At 45.2% G+C, this 21,445-nt stretch overlaps 1 protein-coding gene across 4 annotated transcripts in view; it reads right to left on the bottom strand.

Moving 5' to 3' along the window:
* Window positions 1-19,323, bottom strand: part of AMOT (angiomotin) — a 67,571-nt gene extending 48,248 nt beyond the window's left edge. The window contains exon 1 of one of the 4 annotated variants that reach the window (XM_054169399.1): window positions 19,158-19,323. The gene's annotated coding sequence lies outside the window, so the exon portion shown is untranslated. Of the gene's footprint in view, window positions 1-4,927; window positions 5,743-13,689; window positions 13,712-19,157 lie in introns of those variants that run through there. The other 3 variants (XM_054169401.1, XM_054169400.1, XM_054169398.1) reach the window with 3 other exon arrangements.
* Between the last annotated feature and the right edge of the window lie 2,122 nt (window positions 19,324-21,445).

Consider the following 21,445-nt stretch of genomic DNA (forward strand, 5'->3'; position numbering starts at 1 on the left):
TTTTTCATTTACCAACCTCCTCCTTATATCAAATGTCTAATTTGCCCCCAATCAGCTATTTCAGATGTCCCCATCCCTGGAACCATTCCAAGTCAGGTTGTCTGGGGCTCTGAGCAACTTGATCTGGCTGCAGATGTCCCTGCTGACTGCAGAGGGGTTGGACTAGATGACCTTTAAAGGTCCCTTCCAACCCAAACCACTCTATGATTCTATGATTTATACACAGGTAAGTTTCAAACATATGCTTACTTTAAAAATAACATCCAAGTCTCTAGGTAAACACAAATTTCATCAACCCTGAAAAATTCCTTTCACTTCCAGGTAGAGCAGGCAAAGTAAGATAAATATTATATTGCATATTTAAAAATTAATTGCTCCTAGGAGCTCCTTTATGTTATTATTCCCCAAAGTTGTTGAGATTTTTTTCTGTCCTGAAGATTACATTTCAAGGATAGTCTAGAGAGCCAAGTAATGTGGAAGATGTGGATATTTGCTGACTTTAGAGTTTTCCATACAGCACAGTATTTTCACACGGATACAATTTCAGCATCAGATCTGTTCAAAGCATAAACCAAATACTTTTGGACAAGCTGAAGGTATAGCCATAGTGTGGAGACTGCAGTATGCAACTCTTCCTGTGGCCGGCACTGCATTCCAGAGCTGTTTGGGAATACACTCTCTCCTGTGTAAAAAGGGTTTAACAAGCTCCTGCAGCCAAACTGGACTCACAGGGCAGCTATGAAAGAATTTTCATAAAGACAATGGCTGAAAGCCTGCAGCATGATGGTGCTATGGGCACATACAGAGAGATCAGGCCCAAGAGGTAGAATAAAGACTAATCTAGAAAGGAACTGCTCATCAGAAAGAAAAGAATTCCTGAAGGCAGAAAATGAGCTTACAGAAATCAGTTGTGGCCCAGATTCAACACAATGGACTAAATTATTCTGACAAATCCTCTGGTGCTTCCTGAAACTTTATAACCCCAGCAACAGGCAATTTGGAACACTTCTATGAAGAACCAAGAGACTCGAGTCCTCTCTTGTATTTCAGTGGATAGAAGAGGAGAAAGAGAGCCTTGAACCTTCTTGCCAATCACCAAGAATGGCTGTTCTCACACTATTATAAACATCTGGTCTCCATGGAAGGGGGATACCTAGCAGCAAACATTGGCAACCAAGAACATTCCACTCCCACTATATCGTCCATAATAGCAAAGAGAGTAAAAAAAATCATAAGGCTGTTTTGATGAGGAAACCTTTGAGAAGACTTCTTCAAAAGTGAGTGTCTGAAAATATCTTCAAATATGGGAATGTGCAACAATGGTTAGACAGAGAAAACAGGCATCTTACTTTATTCTGAAAGCATTTACGCTTCACCCCCAAGTAGGAACATCTAATAATCCACCAACCTGTTGCCAAGAACAAGCTCATAGGTTTTTTTTTTAACTCAGAACAGAACCTAACACACACCATATTTTGCACTGAAGAGTGACTCTCAGCATTTACAGGTGTTTGGAAGTAGGTTTCAGTTTAATACAAACCCTTCACGTGTGAACTTTCTCATACTGAGCTTTGTCTTCCTGTTGGGTCACAGTTCTGCAGCTCTTTAAAAACTGGCAGTAAGAATGCAGCAAGAACTGCAAAATAGAGCTTTGCCCCAGAGAGGTATGAACAGATAAACTCACTCACAGAGTATTTATATATTAACATACACCTGGACTGTTGATAATTCCAGAATTAAAGACTCATCTCAGTAAATACTTCAATATGACAATAAACCAAAACTACATCATATCTGACTTCACATTAAGAAAATAAAGCCTTTAAGGAGCTGGCTTTTTGTTTTGGCTGCTCATTCATTGCAGGGACAGTGAGCCTTAGCCATGGACCAAGAGAACTTTGGGTTAGGTGCTATACAGAATTAAATGGTCAAAGTTGTTCCATCAAAAAAAAACACCACAAAAAAAAAAATAAAAATCACATTGCACTCAAGTGGAGACAAAAGGAAGGGACAGATGAGGGAGAAGTGTTTATGCTTTGAGAACTTAGGGCCTGTAAATTCTCAATCCCACTGTCATGATTAGGAAAATGTGGCAGTAGAGCAATGCAACCTAATTTCTAAATAAACAAGAAGATTGGTCAGCCTGCTGATGAAAGACAGGATAAAGAGAACAAGAGAACTATTAAATTATCTACACTTCTGGGATTCCTGCTATTCTTTTGCAAAGTGAATGGCTTATGCTAATCAGGAGCCATCTGAAATACATCATTCAAGCCTTCTTGTACAAATATAGTTCTTATTTATCCAGAAAGATCCCCACCAGCTGGCAATGTTTGCATACAATGTTAAACCCAACTTCCAGAGCTCATGCATTATGAGTCATTTCACATTTAAAAACATTAGTTATCTTCCTTCTTCTTGAGGATGCTGCATCCCATCAGAAGAATTTGAGTGAAAATCAAAACTAACACACTGTGTTATCATCCTGCTTCCTCTAGCACAAAGAAATTACAAGCTTTTGTTATTTGGTAAAGTTTTCTTTTCCTCCTAATGGTGCTCTGTCTACAGAACATCTTTGGAGAAGGGACAAAAGGATTTGCACCAATCCCTTCTATATGAATCAAGTATTTATGCTATGCCCTCTTTGAGCACTTTCATCTAGTAACCTGTGGAATGTGATCTCCTGACCTTAACAGTCAAGCATGTCTAAATCAGCTGCCCTTTGAGCTGTAATACAGACTACAGAAAATTTTTATACATTTGTATTGCAGGCATAGAAAAACCTTCTGGCCCAGCTGCAGCATGTGGTGCTACAAAGCCACACAGCAGTCCAAAGTCACTCAAGCACGCTTCAGGAAAGAGCAACACTTCAACTCTTCCATGTTTATGGCACAATCTGATGTCATGTGTCATGATAAATAGGTAGAATGACAAACCATGCTATCAGTAACCAGCTACCACAGTCTGTCATGCCAAACAATACCACAATTAGGAGGTGCCAACACCACTGCAATCCTAGGAGCCACTATACAACTCATTCTGCCCAGCATCCTTTCTGCCTATACTCCCCCCAGGACAAGCAGCGCCGAGTCCAAAACATCTCCAGGTTCAGAAACTTAGGAGAAAACCAAAAGCTTAGGGGAAAACCAGGTGCTCCTCTCCCACCTCATCCTTTCCTCAAGGAAGTGGGAGAGCAGAAACAACATCATTCTGTGTTGTGTTTGTGGCTCCCAGGACAGGGGTCACATTGGAAGTAAGTGTCCTGGAGAAAAAGAGAGAGTAACCAAGTGTCCCAGATGAACCTGCAACTCCAGTCAGCTCATGACCCTCCTCCTAGGACAAGCAGTCACTGAGGTAACCCCTGGTGAAAGTCTGACCCAAAGATTTAACAGGAGCATGGTCCTGATGGTAGAGTTCATGTTTCTATATCGGCCCTGCAAAAACAATGTGATGTGGCCCATTACTCACATGGGAGCAGCACAAGAGTGTAGGGCAAGGCTCTAAAGATAGTTCTTGTTTTCCCACCCTGACTTGATAGAATGGGTCAGCCTGCAGAAAAAGTCACGGGTAGCAGCAAAAAGTGAAACAGCAGCTAAAACCATTGCCATGTCCTCTGCCCCCGGAAGGATCCTGGTCAGTCAGCTGCCCCAGGCCCCTTACAAAGTGCCCCACTGGCTATTGCACCTCAGCAGAGACTTAGGTGCCCTCAGTTCTCCAAGAGTCCATCAGCTCACAGAGCGTGCTGACTTGCTACTCCTCTTTCCAGGCAGGAACAGGACACCTTTTCCATTTTCTTTTCCCACAGACATCACTCCAGCAAAGAGGATTGGGAAAAAAGAAAGAGGAACAAGGACCACAACAGACCAACATGTAGTGTGTTCTGTATCATCTACAGGAAAAGTCTACTCGGTGGAGAAGAGCATGGTATCAAGGCCAGGATCACCACATGAACAGCCAAATCCTTCTGCTGGGAGATGCTGTGTATTCACACAGGGAACAATATACTTCTCCCTGCAAAGACAGGTTCTGCTTCCAGCTCCACAAAATTCCACAGGCCCTTCCCTTGCACAAAAGACTGGCACCGATGAAACCCTAGCCCTAAAGAAGTGGGTACAGAGCTGGGGGAGAAGGAAGGTTCACAATTCACAGTGGTTTAATCACTTGTAAAAACGCAAATATTCAGCACTTGGCCCCTACAGAAAGGGGTATGCTACAAAACACATCTCCCCACACAGACACTGGGCCTCCATCCAGTTATTATGTGCACATGTCCCTGCTGTGTTTTCAGGCTTACTTTAAAACCAAAAATCGTGAAACAAAGAAAACATACCCTCACATTAACTCTGCTCAGTCCCAAGCAGGTTCCTAGCCACGTTCAATCATCTACTATGGTGTGTTAATGATGGGTTCAACCCTTTTACACCTTGTGACACAGTAGTAAAGCACTTAAAGCACATTCCAGGGCGAAACAAGAAATCTTAAGGGAATGCAAGAGCCCTGCTTTCACGTGTGCATACAGAAAAGCACATACATGCTTCTCTGTGGAGCATGACAAGCAAAGACAATCTCAGCACGTGGATTACAGCACAACGACTGCAACTTTTTTCTCAGAAGAAAAGAGCACCATGAGAAATGTGGCTGCTTTCAAACACAGCCTGACACAAGCCCACTTCAGCCCAATTCCACAGAATTTTACTTTGTCCCAGCACACACATCATGATTAATTTTTGGTATTTACAGTCAGTGATGAAATGGGTGGACAAGTGTGTTTACATTATATATTTTTTAGTGAAGAGTAATACTTATAGGAGAGAGAAGTGATGGGCAGAAGCTGACAGAGAAGAGAACCAGGCTAACTCCTAGGTTTATGCTGCAAGAAGGAATGTGAGTCCCCTGCGCCACGCGCTGTGAGCCATGAGTCTCTTACCTACTGATCTGCTGAAGACAAAAGGGTTTTCTTCTTTTCAGAAACTGGACACTTGTAGCTCGTTGGGTCAGTCACACAAAGCTTCCCTGCTGCCAAAGGTATTTTTTCCCCCTTTTGGTTTTTGTTGTTGTTTGGGGGTTTTTACCCCAGAGAGTAAAGGGCAGAACAGCGGATTCAGCAGGGGCAAAGGGTGGAATTCGAGACTCAACAGGCGAACTGCAGAGCTCTCTCCAAAAGATGTTGTACTTCAAGGCGCTTTCATTTGCAAATCCTTCATCCTCAGTGTCAATAAAACTGGAGGGAGGGGAGTAAACTTTTTTAACTGCAGAAATACACCGGACTCCACAGAAATGGGAAGGTGATATTAAGTGGATTTGTGGCTCGACTTTCTTTTATTAAAAATAAATATACTTTCAGACGGGCAATGAAGACAGACGGGTAAAATCCAAAACAGCTAGACAGGACCTGCCCGCAGCCCTTGGCAGGAGGATAGCGGTATCTCAGGAGCGGCAGAATAAACACAAAACGCGGAAAATCTGCGTCCCGGTGGAGACGGCCCGGCGCAGGCTCCGCTGTCAGTGGCAGCAGCCGCAGCCCCGGCAGGGCAGCTCGGCCCGCAGCATTGGGGACAGGGGAGGCTGGGCTGGGCTACTCCGCGCCTCCTTCTCCGCGGTTACCTGTGCGCAGCGGGGCCGGGCGGCACACGCTCCCCGCGGCAGCAGCTCACACCGGCGGTGCAGGGCCCGGCAGCTCCGCTCCCTCCTCCGCCTCCTTCCGCCGGGCTCTGCGGCGCGGCCGCCCCGCGAGACGCTGCTCGGCCGGGGCGGGCAGGAAGCGCCCCACGGACCCGCCCCGGAGACCGCCCCCCGCCGCCGGCACCGCCCCCGCCCCGCCTGCTTCCCTCCGGGGCTGTAAGCTGCGGGAGGTCACTGCTCGCTGCCCCTGCGCGGCGGCGGAGCTCGGCCGGGGAGCGCATCCCGTTGGGATGCAGCAGCACCACGGGGCTCCGGCCGTGATGCCCATTAAGCCCCACGGCAGCCTGCAACTGGGCACGGAGGGGCTGGGAGCGGTTCCTATGGCAGTCACTTGGCCACTTGTGGAAGCGTTCCCAAGAGTTAGTCCCAAGGGTTCCAAACCATTCTGCTAATCCAGAGGAGTGAAAAGGGTTTATCCCGAAGTACACCAGCCAAGGATCTGACTCACCCGCTTTTTGCTGGCCAAATGCTGAAAATAATTGGAAGCATGGCAAGAACTGACCATGACTTAAGTGCAGAGAAGCAGGATAGTAAAGGAGTTTCCTGTATATAATGTTCTGCTTCAAACTACAACATACATCATGTAGTTCTTCAAGGCTCAATCTATCCTTAGCTAAACATCCACTGACCTCTGGTGCTCTGCCGCAGCTGGATTGAATGGCTGCTGTGGAAAGGGGATGGAAGAGACTTCATTTTCCCCAAATGCAGCCACGACTTGCTGTGTTTCATCATTTTACCCCATGACAGAAGATGGCAGCCACATTCATAGAATCATGGAAACATGGAATCATAGAATTGCTTCAGTCAGGAAAAAACCTCTAAGATAAAGTTCAACCATCAAAGCAACACCACTATGCCTGTTAAACCATGTTTACAGATCTTTTTTGAACACCTCCAGGGACGGTGACTCCATCACCTCCCTGGGTAGCCTGTTCCAATGCCCAACCACTCTTTCTGTAAATAATTTTTCCTCTTGCCCTGTCCCTACTGACTTTGGAATAGAATCTCATACTGATAGAATTGTTTCAGTTGGAAAAGACCTTTAAAATCATGGAGTCCAACCCTTACTGAACTCTTCCTAGGTGGTTCTTGTTGAAGGCTTTAGTGCCTGGAAACATGCCGTAGAATTTCAGCTTAAAAAATAGTTTGGTTTTAAACATGTAGTGTTTGAAGTTCATTTGAACACCAGCTCTGTGTGTGTCTCCCCAGCCAGTAAAAGGATCCCAAAATGCTGGTAAAAAGAAAGTACCTGTTTGGGATGATTTAACAGCACTTGGTAATGACAATGACACCGTCCAGTACCAACCTCTGCCTCAGAGAGGCAAACCTCTTGTTCTGAAACTGGGGGAGCAACTTTAACTTCCCCCAGCCTGCTGCCTGTAATCAGGGCAAAGCCCCAGTCTAAACAAGAGATAACAAACTGGTCCTTCAATGGGGACATATTTGTGTATAAACAATGGTACTTTGCTCACAATCCACCTCCTCCTCTGGCTCTTGCATACTAAACACTCAAATTTTCCTCCTGTGAGCTCACTCCTGTCCACAAACTCCAGAAGCACATCTTCCAGTGACAGCTTCTACTTGCCTGCTGTTCACTAATTTGGAATTTCAAGAAAGAGCAAAACAACAAATGAGAGAAGCTGTCATGGTGTGCCACTAAGGCCCCACCATGCAAATATTAAGTCCATTACATAGTTCCAGTTTGGTAAGGCTTGGCCATAAGATGACACCCATTTCCTGAAGTACTCAATGTGCAAAAACTGGCCCCATGTCAAATTTTTGCTCTGTGAAACTTGGCCTACCTGCTGGCGTTAGCTGAAGCTCTGTGTGAGAAGAGATAATACGATTCAGCCATCTACCTTTAAACTCCTCTAAGCAAACAACTCCAGTCTAACATTCCTAACTCTTTAATATTGAAAAGAAAGGTCTGGGGAAAAAAAATCAGGTAATCAAGATTCAGAAACCCCAACTGCAGCACATACACCCATCGATTTTCCCCTTGTAACTGACATTCATTCATTGGAACACCTCAGTGGAACAAGTGTAGAAGCACATGTAAACAGTTCATTAACATCCCATAACCTTACAGTCTACAAATGCCAGAAGAAGACAGACAAGGCAGAAGAAGCTCATGAGGCACATATTTACTGGATACCGAGGGGCAGAGAGATCGCCGAGTTGAGCTGAAGAGTTACAGACTGCGCTTCAATCGCACCTCTTGTCTCCCTCCCACAGGCTCCAGGAAAATAGTGGGGAGTGAGGAGACAAGGCAGAGTCATCAGGAAAGTGAGAATGCTGCTTAATGCAGATGGTGAAGAGCAGCTACCCTTGCCCCCAGGCACATTAACCCCAGCTCCTCAGCCCCTCTTTATTCCACAGAGGGCTGTCACTGCTTGTGTTTAACCCACACAACTGGAGATAATGGCTTTATCAGAACTGGAAAAGAACAACGACACATGAAATCCACATTGTCTTCCTTAAAACATTCTCTCTGTGCATCCTCCCTTTGCCCAGCTCCCCACCCAGCCCAGTCCTCAGGAGCTCCAGCACTCATCTGAGTATCTGCCAGCAGAGGAAGCAAGCAGTTTCCATACTCACATCACGCCACAATGTGGGAATTCAGGAAACAACACAAGAAAGGCGCCCCTAATAACTGTTCCAGTGCTGTCAGGCCAATTTATGCAATCATACAAAGGTCACAGGAGATGTGTTAAAATGCACGAAAGAGCAACGCTGCAATGGCAACTAGTTCAAAGTGGAAAAATAAATCTTGGGCTGACAAAGTGTTTGGATGACCTGGAATTGCTCCACCTACAATTTCTTAAGAGGTTGTCCTTCACATTCCTTAAAATTCCTCCATCTTAAAGTTCCTCCCTCCAGGAATGGCTGTAACTCAGCCTGCCTTTGTCTACAGCAGCTGGAGCTCAGGAAGCTGTTGCTATTATCCTTCATGTAGAGAGAGAAATCACCGCTCCGTCCTGCGTCCATTCAGTACAGCTGAGAGGGGTGGAAATTCATTTCCGTGGACCTCTGATCTCAGGCCAGTTTAACAGAACTTTTCTTCTTGCACATAAAAATAAACCATTACCAGTGCTCAGAAGTGCCATTTAGCTCTTGGGACCAGACAGTTTGTCACCGTTACCACCAGCACTGGAGGTTCTACTCTGTAAATACACTGGTGGGTAAAATAATGACTCTGCGGTAAACAAGCCATAATGCAATAGTAAGAAAGGCTAAGAAGAGGAGATGAGGCCAAGTTTACTAGGTGAGGAAGAGCAAGGAATGGGTAATTCTGATAAGCATGATTGCTTTATCTTTCTTGACATAGAAGCCAAACAGTTGGACAGTTGTATTTCATCAGAAAAAAAAAGGTAAATGAACAAATTTATCAGGAGATACAGATCAACATTAATCAGACAGACATGAGATTAAGGCATGAATTATATCTAAAACAAATTATCATTCACCAACACACAGTAAAGACAGATAGACCAGCAACTCCAAAAATTACTACCATGATACCTGACATTCACAGAAGCACTATAAAAACTCTCCTTTTCAAAACATAAAAGCAGGAATAGTTACGCACTAAGTATTCCTCTGTCCTTCACCAAGTAATCACTGTCTCTCTCTACACTAGTCTATTATTCAACCAATCTATATAATAAAGCTTCAATGATCAAAAAAATTCTGAAAGGGGAGAAGTAATTGTGACAGGGACTTTTGCACAGCCAAGTTCGTGTACTATGATTTACACTGTAACGTTGCTCCTGCTCATCTCAGGTATTGTATGCTACTGAGTGCGGAGATGGCACCTCCAGTGGAGTGTAAGTCAACTTCAGCAAGGTTCCTTGGGTGAAGAAAGGGCCTGCACAGAAACAGGGGAGCAAAGGAACAGCTAACCATGGTGAAATGCACTACAGAGGTCAGCAGTGATGTGTCACCCAGGAACTGATTGATCAGGTACCACCTGTAAAGAGAATTATTCTACCTGCTGAACCTTGACCCCTTTTTAGGCAGAATTTCAGAAGAAAGCTGTGCAACCTAAAGAGTGATGAACACCTGCCAGCTGTGGAAAAACACATAAATGTTTATGCTTTGTTCTAAATGCATTCATGCCCCAGTCCCCTAGATTTAGAGGTAGTTTTGGCAACATAAGAGCAGCAGGATTAGTCTGGACAAAAAGGATTTCACAGAATCACAGAAACATTCAAGTTGGAAAAGACCCTCGGGAACACCAAGTCCAACTGATAACCCTACTCTGCAAGGTTCACCCCTAAACCATATCCCCAAGCACCACATCCAAACGACCTTTAAACACATCCAGGGTTTGTGACTCAACCACCTCCTTGAGCAGCCCATTCCCATGCTTGACCACTCTTTCCATGAAAAAAAATTTCCTAATGTCCAGTCTAAACCTACCCAGTTACAGCTTGACGGCGTTCCCTTTTGTTCAGTCACTAATTACCTGGGACAAGAGACCAGCACCAGCCTCTCTGCAACATCCTTTCAGGTAGTTGTAGACAGCAATGAGGTCTCCCCTCAGCCTCCTCTTTTTCAAACTAAACAGCCCCAGCTCCCTCAGTCGCTCCTCGTAAGACTTATTCTCCAGGCCCTTCACCAGCTTTGTTGCCCTCCTCTGCACTCACTCCAGCACCTCAGCATCTCTCTTGTATTGAGGTGCTCAAAACTGAACACAATACTCAAGGTGTGGCCTCACCAGAGCTGAGTACAAGGGGACAATCACCTCCCTACTCCTGCTGGACACAGTATTTCTAATACAAGCCAGGATGACATTGGCTTTCACCTGGGCACACTGCTTGCTCATATTCAGTTGTTTGGCCATTAGAATCCCCAGGTCCCTTTCTGCCAGACAGCTTTCCAGCCACACTGCCCCAAACCTGTAGCATTGCTTGGGGTTGTTGTGACTCAAGTGCAGGACCTGGCATTTGGCCTTGTTGAAGCTCATCCCTTTAAAGTCCAATTGATCCAATCTATCCAAGTCCCTCTGCACAGCCTCCCTACCCTGATGCAGGTCCAACACTCTCACCTAACTTGGTGTCATCTGCAAACTTAGTGATAACACACTGTATGTCTTCATCAAGGTCATCAACAAAGATGTTAAACAAAAGTGGTCCCAATGCTGAGCCCTGAGGAACACCACTTGTGACCAGCTGCCAGCGGGATTTAACTCCACTGACCACCACTCTTTGGGCCTGTTCTCCTAGCCAGTGCTTCATCCAGCAGAGCGTGTGCTCATCCAAGCCACAAGCAGCCAGTTTGTCCACAAGAATTCTGTGAGAAACAGTGTCAAAGGCTTTTCAGAAGTCTAGGTAGACAATATCCACAGCCTTTCCCTCATCCAAGAGTTGGGTCATCTTGTTATAGAAGGAGATCAGGTTGGTCAGGCAGGACCTGCCCCTCATAAACACATGCTGACTGGGCCTGATCCCCTGGTTGTTCTCTATATGGTGTATAATAGTGCTTGAGATGATCATTTCCATGACTTTCCCTGGACCTGAAGTCAGATTGACAGGTCTCTAGTTTCCCAGATCCTCCTTTCTACTCTCCAGTCCACTGGGACCTTCCCAGTTAGCTAGGATTTCAGGTAAATAATGGAAAATGGCTTAGCAAGCACATCTGCCAACTCCTACAGCACCATCAGGTGTAGCCCATCCGACCCCAGAGACTTGTGTGCGTCTAAGTGGTCTACCAGGTCAGTGACCACTTCCTCATTTACTGCAATTACCTTATTCTGATTCCCCTCCCTGACTCCTAGGACATGAGGCTGGGTGTCCAGGGAACTACTGGTTCCAGTGCTTAAGACCGAGGCAAAGTAGGCATTGAGCACCTCAGCATTCTTCTCATCCTTAGTCACTATGTCTCCCCCTGCATCCAGTAAAGGATAGAGGTTTTCCCTAGTTCTCCTTTTCTCTATAGCTAGGTTGAGCTCAAGTTGTGCTTTGGCACTCCTAATTTTCTCCCTGCATAGCTTCACTACATCTTTGTGGTCCTCGTGAGAGACCTGTCCCCTCTTCCAAAGGCCATAGACTCTCTTTTTGTTCTTGAGCCAAAGGTCCCTATTCAGCCAGGCTGGGTGCCTTCCCCACCAACTCATTTTTTGGCACACAGGGACAGCCTGTTCCTGTGCCTTTAAGACTTCCCTCTTGAAGTATGACCAACCTTCCTGGACTTCTATATCCTTCAGGATGACCTCCCAAAGGACTTAGTCAATCAGTCTCCTGAACAGGCCAAAGTTTGCCCTCCGCAAGTTCAAGGTGGCAGTTACAAGACACTGCTCTTCTCCCAAAGAACAACCTGTGAAGCTTTAACTGATGCCTACTGTATGTTAACAACCTCAACATACAAAAGTTGGCCATCTCTCCTGTTTATCATCAGTCTTGCTTCTCAAACCTCTTTGAAATGAGATGTGTCTTCAAAATCTGCTGAAATGAATTAAAGGATTCCCTCAGCTTCCAGTAGATTTGGACCAAAGTGAAGTCTGAGAGTAAGGCACAGAGGCCCTGCACTTCAACAGTCTTTGTTTGCTCTCAAAGACTAAAGAATGTAAGAAATCACAAGAGAGTAAGATGCACAGCAGGTTCTGCAGCAAAAAGTATACTTGATAATCCTGATATTTCAATGACCATAAAGATTAAGAGGGGGAAAACCATGGTTAATTTGAAATCAGAAAGCCTACCATCCTCAAAATCTCCAGGACCTAGAAAGGTGCAACTGTATTGGTAAATACCATGGGGATGGGGCAGAAGGGCTGCTTTGATTTAAAGCTTTTGCAACTCAGTTTGAATATTGATGTCAGAAGCAGACTCAGAACTGAGAAATGAAAGAGATCCACCAGAAGTAATCTTTGGCTGCAAGCAACTTCCAACAAATTCCAATGGGAAGGTTAAAAGTATGGTCTCAGTGAAACAAGGAGCACTGAAACAAGATACTAAAGCTCTACAAATGGACCATCTTCCCCCACAACACAGAAGCTGTACTGAATAGTAAACAGATTATTTTGAGCATCAAAGAGAAATGAAAGGAGAAATAATGCTACATACAAACTGTCAAAATGCACTGGAACAAACCAGCAAACAAGCGGCAATTCTCATTCTTCCCAGCACGTAGTTGTGCTCCTAAAAACAATCCTTCTCCTGCAGTAAGCTACAAAAAGACTGATCATTAGAGACAGCAAGACATCAAGTTACAGATAACCGATTAATATTTCATTTTCATAGAAATGAAAACTAAAAATAGAATTATGGAGCAAGGTCTGATTGGATTTTACAATCAATTTCCAGAGCTGCTGCCACATTCTGGAAGAGCACCAGCACTCTCTGCTGGTGATTTCTGCTCAATCATTATCTCAAGGGACAATGAGGACTGAAAAAGCACTATATTTTTTATATAGAATGCCTTTTTTTTTTAATGGATTATATTTAAATAGATAGGGATCTAACTAAACAGCGACTCTGGGAGCTACTTATATTTTGGGAAACAATACAGACATTACTAAGAAGAGTATTTATACTGGGCGATCCTCATTCGCTGGAAGACATTTCACTGCCACAAACAAACATCTGATGTTTAATTCTTCCCTCTGCAAAAAAGCACTTGTGGTGTGCTGGAGTACAAAGGCAAGCTGGTGTGAGAAGTTCCCATGATGCCAAATCCCTTGGCTCCACCTTGACTTTCCATCAGTTTTAGAGCTATGCCAAGAAAAGCAGCTCTCCTTAAAGAAGTCCTACTGTAATATCAACATCTTCCCCTATAGCAGTCACAGTGGAAATGCTACTGTGTTTTAATCAAAGTAAACCTGCTCCCAGCCCTGTCCCTGCTGCACCCTTTGTCAGGAAGCTGGAAAAATTTTGACTCCCCCTCCCCAGCATGCACCCAAGCCTTGTCCACAGCCCTCCTGGATTGTTTTTCTGCATCCAAGCCACGGACTCACAGGAACAAACAGATCAAGAGAAAAAAAAAATCCACAAAACCAAAGCCAAGTACCTAAGTGACAGCTGTCCCACTTTCCAAACTATGCACAGATCAGGCATCAGGAAGAAGGGTTAAAGCCTGGCAAATTGAATCCATGTGCAGCTCATGAAAGTGTGGGAAACAAAAGAGACAATGTGAGTTAAGGACAGAGTATTCATTAGCAAAGGGCTCAAGTTTCTTGGCTTTTGCCGGTCTGCTTCCCAATGGCCATTTTTCAAGGTAGCTTTTTGTTCTTTACTTTTGAACACGGTCCTGGAAAGACTTCATACTCTTCTAGCTAACAAACTACAGTTCAGTACATGTTGAACTGCTTAAAATTATTTGTCTTTTTAATCCTCTGGGGGCAAGAGGGGAGAACAATGCCAGGGATGGTTTTTTTCTGCTGGGCTTTGGATCAGAGCTTTGTATGACATTTCTGATCCCAGGACCTCAGACACCTTCATAAATATTCATTTAAACTATGGTATTAAATACATCAAGAAACTCAATGTTTAAAAAATAATAAATGAGACTCCATAATGCAGCCCTATCAATTTGTGCCAGAGTAAAGCCCTTACTGGACAATGGCTGCCAAGCTCTGAGCCACTGCCCCATTTTAGCTCTGCACTGCTGGGGTTGGATCTGCCATCCCTCCCTTCGAACACTTCCAGACACTCAGCAACCTCTTAATGAGAATGGCTTCAAAGTGTTTGGGATGCTGAAGAGATGCAGTTTACAGGAGCAACATACCTTGAAGAAAAGATTCCCTGGAGTCTCCAGTTTTTCCACTTGAAGGGCTGAATTAGATGACATGGAAGCATGAGTGGTACCACTGAGGGCCCAGTGCTCCCAAAACCCTGTGGTAGGTCTACACCCCTCCATCACAAGACAGCAAATCCCCTGGTATATAGGGCCAGTATTTTGAAAGTAATTCTGTATCTGACAGGACATAAATACCACCTTAGAATCTGCTTCATAAGGTTCCCAGAGATAAGATAAGTCTTGAAAATCTGACCTTTGGTTCTTTGGAAAATCTGAATTTTGGTAATCCTGGAGATTACAGGGGAACTGATTTGCTGTTCAGTCAAGAAAAAGCAGCAATTAGGGTGGAGTTCTGGAAAACACAGTTAAAATAGCAGGTTAGAAATTGAAACCCTGGGTCTATTTCACTGTTTCCATCAGTTGATACCTGTACATTAAGTGCAGCAAGATGCACAGCGTTTTACTTGGAATGTTTTACTTTATGAAGTAAAAAATGGGATGAACAATTCCTGAATTAGAGAAACAGCTAAAAGCCCTAAAAGAAACAAATGTAGTGGTAAAAATAAGTGTGTTCTAACACATTCTGCTCCTGACAAATCACAACTTCAGAAGAGCTTCCCATCTGCAGAGTCCCAAGGAACTTTTTAAGCATTCAGGGATCACTGACACTTGGCTGAGAGGAACACAGTGACAGCCAAATGCCAAGCACAGGGCTGTAAAATGCTGCATGAGGAAGAGAGATTCCTGCCTAAGGGATTGCAGCAAGTTTCCCATTGCACAGAAAGACAAAAGGTTTCAAACTTCAAGTTTTCTGCTTTTCAAGGAAATTACTATTTTGGACATGACAGGACCCAGTAAGAGATCACTGATCTGCAAGGAATGAGAAGATGCTAAAAGCCTTGAGAACTTGAGTAACAAGAGGAAATTAACATGATTACTATGTTTTAATATTATTAATTCTACATGCCAGACTGCTCTGGAATATTCTCTTCCCACATTCATACCCACACCTTTACTTTGGTACCACACAAATTCTGGATTCAGCTCTGTCCCTTGATCATTAATGCAGACTCCTAAGCTTCAGACTTCAAAGGAACACGCGCATAAGAGTCACTGGCACAGGACTGGAACAGTGTCAAAACTTCCCTGTGCAGGAACCTCCAATCCTGTTTGACTTCACTGTCCAAATATCTTGTTCTATCAAGACTAGGAAATCCAATTATTTAGGTAGGGCTTTCCACAGATTAAGTTAATAAGGGAACCCAACAGTGCCTCATCTCCTTCCGCCTTCCAAGCACTGGTAAATGAAAGGAAATGGGAATGTCTCCTGGGGTAAGGGAAAGACGTGAGCACTCTACAAATGTGCAAGGGAAGAAACCAAAGGCTTCATTGTGTGGATATGCACTTCTCCAGGAAGCCTCTTCCCTTCTTCTCCCTCCTATATGCTACACAGGTTAGTGTTCTTAGGGAAATTTGGTTCAGTTGTAAAGCTTCAGCCACAACACACCACATCACCAAGAATAGATGTGTTTTCATTTTCTTCATGGCTTTTCTTCTGTATTTTTCATTCCTTTGTCCCTCCCTGATCTCTTCTGTTCTCACCCTCACTCTTTCTGATGCTCACAACGTCTCATGCTTCCTTTTTTCTGTTGGTTCCTTTCTGTCATTTGTAGCACACTTCCAGTATCACCAGCATTACTTGGAGCTCCAGTCATGCCTTACTAGTAAATGCTTCCAGCATGAGAGACTGAATTACAATTTAGCACCGTACAAATGAAGAAATGAAAGGACAGACAGATTAAGATATAGGTCTCTCCAAGACCCTCAGGGACTCATTTTCATCTAACTTGCAATCAACATCCCACTGAGTTATATTTGAAAATTACATCAATATTCCCCAACCAAGATTAAGCCTCACTGATAGACAGTCATAGAAGCATGCTGGCCTTTTTCAGCTCCATTTATGGCTGCCAACTTTCAAGAAAATCACTCAACACCAAGCTAACACAGGTACAGTTTCCTGAGTGGTAAGAAAGCTGCCACAGCTTATCAGATTCAGATATTTTCATCGACAAGACAGTCTACACTTGCTCTGAGCTCAGTTAGATGTTACAATGGTGAAGTGTGAGAAGCTATTGTAGATAAACATGCTTCAAAGTGCCCTCATCTGCCTCATGATCCCTAATAAAATGTCAGCTTAAAGTGACAGTACCAGTGGTAGATGGTGTCAGCATGCCATGATTTATTTCCTGAGAAGGTGAACTATAAAGCCAAACTCAGAAATTTCTCTGCCTAATGAGAATGTTGCAATTAGGTCATCACTGAACACTGTGTGACCACAAATTGGAGCAAAAACATTCCCACAGAATACATAATATGTGACAGCAGGTATTTGGAATGAGAACAAGGATTTCATCCATGTAGCCCTGCTGCTGAATTATGCAGATAAACAGTGGTCCTGCAAGAGTCACTTCCAACAGGGACAGGCAGGTGTTGGGATACACAGACCCTGTTTAGCACTACCAATCTAAAATCTGAATTCCCAAACATGAAAGTTCACGTCCAACTTTGATGAAATTTAACAGCGTGTTCAGAGCAAGTTTTGGGGTCAGAATTCTATTTAGGTCATGTATGAAGTGGATCCAGGCCATGACTTTCCTCGTACCTCCTGGACTCTGTTTTGAGCAATGCTCTTAATGTCCAATAATTTCTGCTAAAACCCCAGATCAGTTCTGCACCTAACTTTGCTCAGGTCAGGCTGTACATTTTGGTGCACCACTGAACACAAGATCTTTCTTCAAACAAGAAGATACAGGATTTCAGTAGGAGAACACTCTCTAGACTGGTCACTGAAAATCCCTAACCCTCTCCCTCCCTTGGGTCCTGCATAGGCACCAGGAAGTACCTGCTGTTGGGGCAGACAGGTCAGGAGAGTGAAGATTTGTGAGTCAATGGGATACTGTTCTGATCAGGGAGATTAGGTTACAAGGCCTTGTCTTTGAAGACTGGCTTCTTCAGCATGGCACTTTGTTTTACAACTGGAGATTCCTTTTAATTAGATTGTACTCTTAATTATTTATGACTCATATTACCCGCAGAAACTGCCCAAACCCTAAGCCTTAAAAAGGATAACTAGAATAATCATATTTTCATCTCGTTTGTAAAGCACCTTGAGCCTTACTGATGAAAAATGCTAGAATAGGATTAGATGCTTAAAGAATAATTATCCCTAAATAGTGGAATAAAAATGAAAAATTAGCTAAAATGGTATTTGCTATTTTATACAGCATTATGTATGAATTGAGGGTCATTCATCAGAGGTGACACTAAACATTTTAACCTGAAAATGGAATGGGGATCTTTATGCATCTCACAATGGGAGATTCCAGGTGAGGGTGACAAGGTCCAGAGTCAAAACAGCCCCCAGGTGCCCGCACTATGGAAGCACGGGGCTATCTTACCTTTAGTCAGTTCTTGGGATATTTTACAGCATCCAGCAAAAGCAATGGGCATTTAAGATCACCTAAGATACTGTGTCCACCACAACTTCTCCACACTAAAGATCTAGCCTCTAACCTCACCTCCCCCAGAAAGTATCCTGGAATTGAGACAGATGGAATTTATGGTTCTGACAACCATGTGGTAAAAGTCATGAATATTTATGACCCTCCCTTAATCAGTCTGGTAACGAAAGGCACAATCTTCCAACCTGAGGGCAGACCATGAAGCAGCAGCAGGGATGGCTAAATCCAGAGACTCAAGCGGCTGGTGAACTCTCCACTCTCTATCAGGAAAGGACGAAAATGCGAAGCTTTTAACTTTCGCGGGATTATCACCTTCAGATTGGCGTTTTGTTCTCTCAGAGATCAAAGCAGGACGATTTGGAGCCGTTTCTGCTTAATTCAGAGTTTGGGCCGATGTGGATCAGCTCCTGTGGCTGTCTGGGCTAGCAGGGGCAGAGATTCTAGAGGCATGAGGAAGGGACAAAGCTTGCAGCTGGGGCAGAGGGCTGTGGGTAGCAAAACATCCCCGTGCATTACTTGGACTTGAAAATGGATCAGGGAGGGGACCGGACAGCGCTACTCTCTCCTTTACACCAACTCTCTGTCCCCATTCCCTCATTCATCAAACAGTCGCCATCACAATCCCTCACAGCCTTCTCCTCATCTTTTCCCTTGCCCATGAAAAGACTTCCCCGAGACCACTGGCGGGTGCCTGCGATGACCCCCAGGTACTGGACGCGATCTCGGGGGGCTGCGCGCAGAGCCACAGAAGTGCCCCACACCCGCGCGCCTTGCCCGCAGAAAATGGTTAGCGGAGAGACACTGGAGCCTCAGCCCCCGGCTCTGAGGGCAACCCCCGACCTTGGGAGTGTCGCGGGGCAGCCCCGTCCCGGGAGATACGAGGAGGGGGCAACGTGGTGGGGGGAAAAGGACCGGCACTGACCTCAGACTGGAAGGCAGGGGGGCGCGGACAAGAGCTATGGGGAAGACCGGGGCCAGCGCGGCCGTTAGGCGGGAGCCGTCGCCTCACGCCCCGGCCTCAGCAGCCCCTCCGGCGGAGGAACCCCAGCGCCGCTCCCACTGCACCTGCCCCCGAGCCCGGCATCCCTGCTGGGCAGGGCGGCCGCGATGCCTTCCTCATCTCCGAGGCCCAGAGGGGCAGCAGCCCCTCAAGCAGCCGGCCTCGCAGCGGCGGCCTGAGCCTCCCTCCCACCACCGCCAACAGCCGCTCCTTACCCCGCGGGCGCCTGCCCCAGCGGCCGCCCGCTCATCCATCTTGCTCCCCTTTCCTCCGAGGTGACAAAGCCGGCATGACAATGAGACACCGAGGAGCTCTGGGAAGTGCCTAGCCCAGATTCAATTATTAACTTTCAACAGTCGGCTGCAACTACGGCACCCGACATCCCCCACTGGAACAGCGCCTGCAAAGGCGGCCGGGAAATGTAGTCCTCCCGCTCCGCCGCCGCCCCGCCCGCCAGCCCGCCGGCGGGAGCTCCGGCCCGCCCCGCTCGGTCTCCCCGCCCCGGCGACGAGCGGGAATACAATCCTCACTGTGGGGCCGTAGGGCGGAAGGGAGCTCTTTCGGTAGACTTGTTTAGGTTTCCACGGCGTGGCCGAAGAAGGAGGGGTGGTCCAAGCGGTTCCCATGGAGGCAGCTCATCTCCAGCAGGCCAGGGACACACCTGGGGGGCTCAAAGTACAGAAGTCCTCGATGAAACACTGAGCTGTGAGACATACCGAGAAGGCAAGCGTCAAGGGGAACACAATGAAAAGGAGGGAATGGAGATGCTGATCCTTTCCTTCAAGAAAGGGGGCTGCCGCCCCCCCCCCCCCCCCCCCCCCCGCCGTCACGGCATCACTCACAAAATGGCCGTTGCCCACAGGAAGCCCCATTCCTTGGAAAGCAGAGCCTCAGAAAAAAGTTGTGGTGTTTTCGCAGTTACAAAGGTATGTTTGCCACAGATAGCCTCCAGATCCGCAAGGATTAAGTATGTCCTGGGTCCCCTCTGCAACATCAGGGCTGATGTCCCTTCATAAGAAGAAAATTTTCTTCCCTAAGAGAAGGGCAGTGGTGGAGTCCCCATCCCTTAAGAGATTAAAAAAATGAGTAGGTACAGTGTTGAGGGACACGGTTTAGTGGTGGACTTGGCAGTGTTTGGCTTATGGTCGAACTCAAATGATCTTAAATATCTTTTCCAACCTAACCAATTCTGTGACTCTTATGTTCCTGCCCATGGCCACCGAGCCATCAGTGCTATGGAGTTTTTTAGCTGGTTTTTAGAAATACCTTTTCCAGGTACTATTAGATTGCGTATTTTATGACACAGAAACTCTTTCTCTACATCTTGCAGTTAACAGTAAATTGTAAATCTACGGTGAGACACCAATGTGAGACCTCATACATTTTAGCCTTAGGGAAACTAAACTTCTTTATAATAAAGTCTTTCCTATTGGATTTTTTTATAATCTCAGCCATGGGGATTTAAGTGCTTTCTACTTCTCCTGAGTCTTATTATCAGCCCAATTACATGCTAAACCTATTAGCTTCATCATTCTATGCTATGAGTTTTTGTGACAGCTTTATCTCCAGTCTCTTCCACAGCCTTTCTAACTAGCAATGCTTCTTGCCCCTAGAACACTCGCAATGGAAGCAATGAAAAGTTAAAAGCAGAACTGTCAAAGATTCAGGTCTAGAAGAGTTGCCAGCAAACATGCCAAAATAATCTAGGAAGACCTGTGCGACTCCAGGGGGGTTAAAATTTAGTGAGCGAAGGAATCTTTAGATGCCTTAAGAGTATTTTATCACTAAAAAAAAGTATTAATAAGAAAAGCTTAAAAAATATCTACAAACTCTGTGACTCAGGAAATTAGCTGCCAGTCATCACATGGACAGCTCCTGCAGCCTCATGTTGACATATTTTATCCATTTTTCTTTACATACTATAAAGCTGAGCATCTCTCTGGCCTTGTTGCACAAGATTTGCTATGTTGAGCACACAAAGGTGAACATTGCTTTAGTTAAAACAAGCCATGTAGAAACAAAGGAACATTTTAGAGATGTGAGTAGCAAGCATCAGAAATCAGGTGGAAAAGTGCTTTTAAGCACAGATAACTGTGTTCACAAAGCATTACTTCTTGCCATATTTGATTATAGATAGCTTTGTTTTGTTGCTTTTAATGAAGAAGGTAAAAAATGCAACAGAGTTAGTGGTCACACCTCAACCTTTCACTGTAAACATGAAAAAAGAGCTAGAGAGGGAAAGGCTGCTATTGCTCTGTGGAAATCCAGCAGCACAGGGCTAGGAAAGTGACACTAAAATGGGTTGCGTTGTCACAAGGCCTTTTTTGCCAGAGCCAGACAAGACCGATCTGTTATAAGCCACGGTGGAATGTTTGTTTTTGTGGTATTGGATTTCCAAAATCCATAGTCTTTTTGTGGCCAAGCAGCTCACTCCTTTCTTTGCCTCGTTAACGCAGCTGTCGGAGGTCCGCACCCCTGCCTGGAAAACATGAGTAGCAGCGAG

Source organism: Dryobates pubescens, chromosome 18 (genome assembly GCF_014839835.1).
Source record: "Dryobates pubescens isolate bDryPub1 chromosome 18, bDryPub1.pri, whole genome shotgun sequence".
Lineage (NCBI taxonomy): Eukaryota > Metazoa > Chordata > Aves > Piciformes > Picidae > Dryobates > Dryobates pubescens.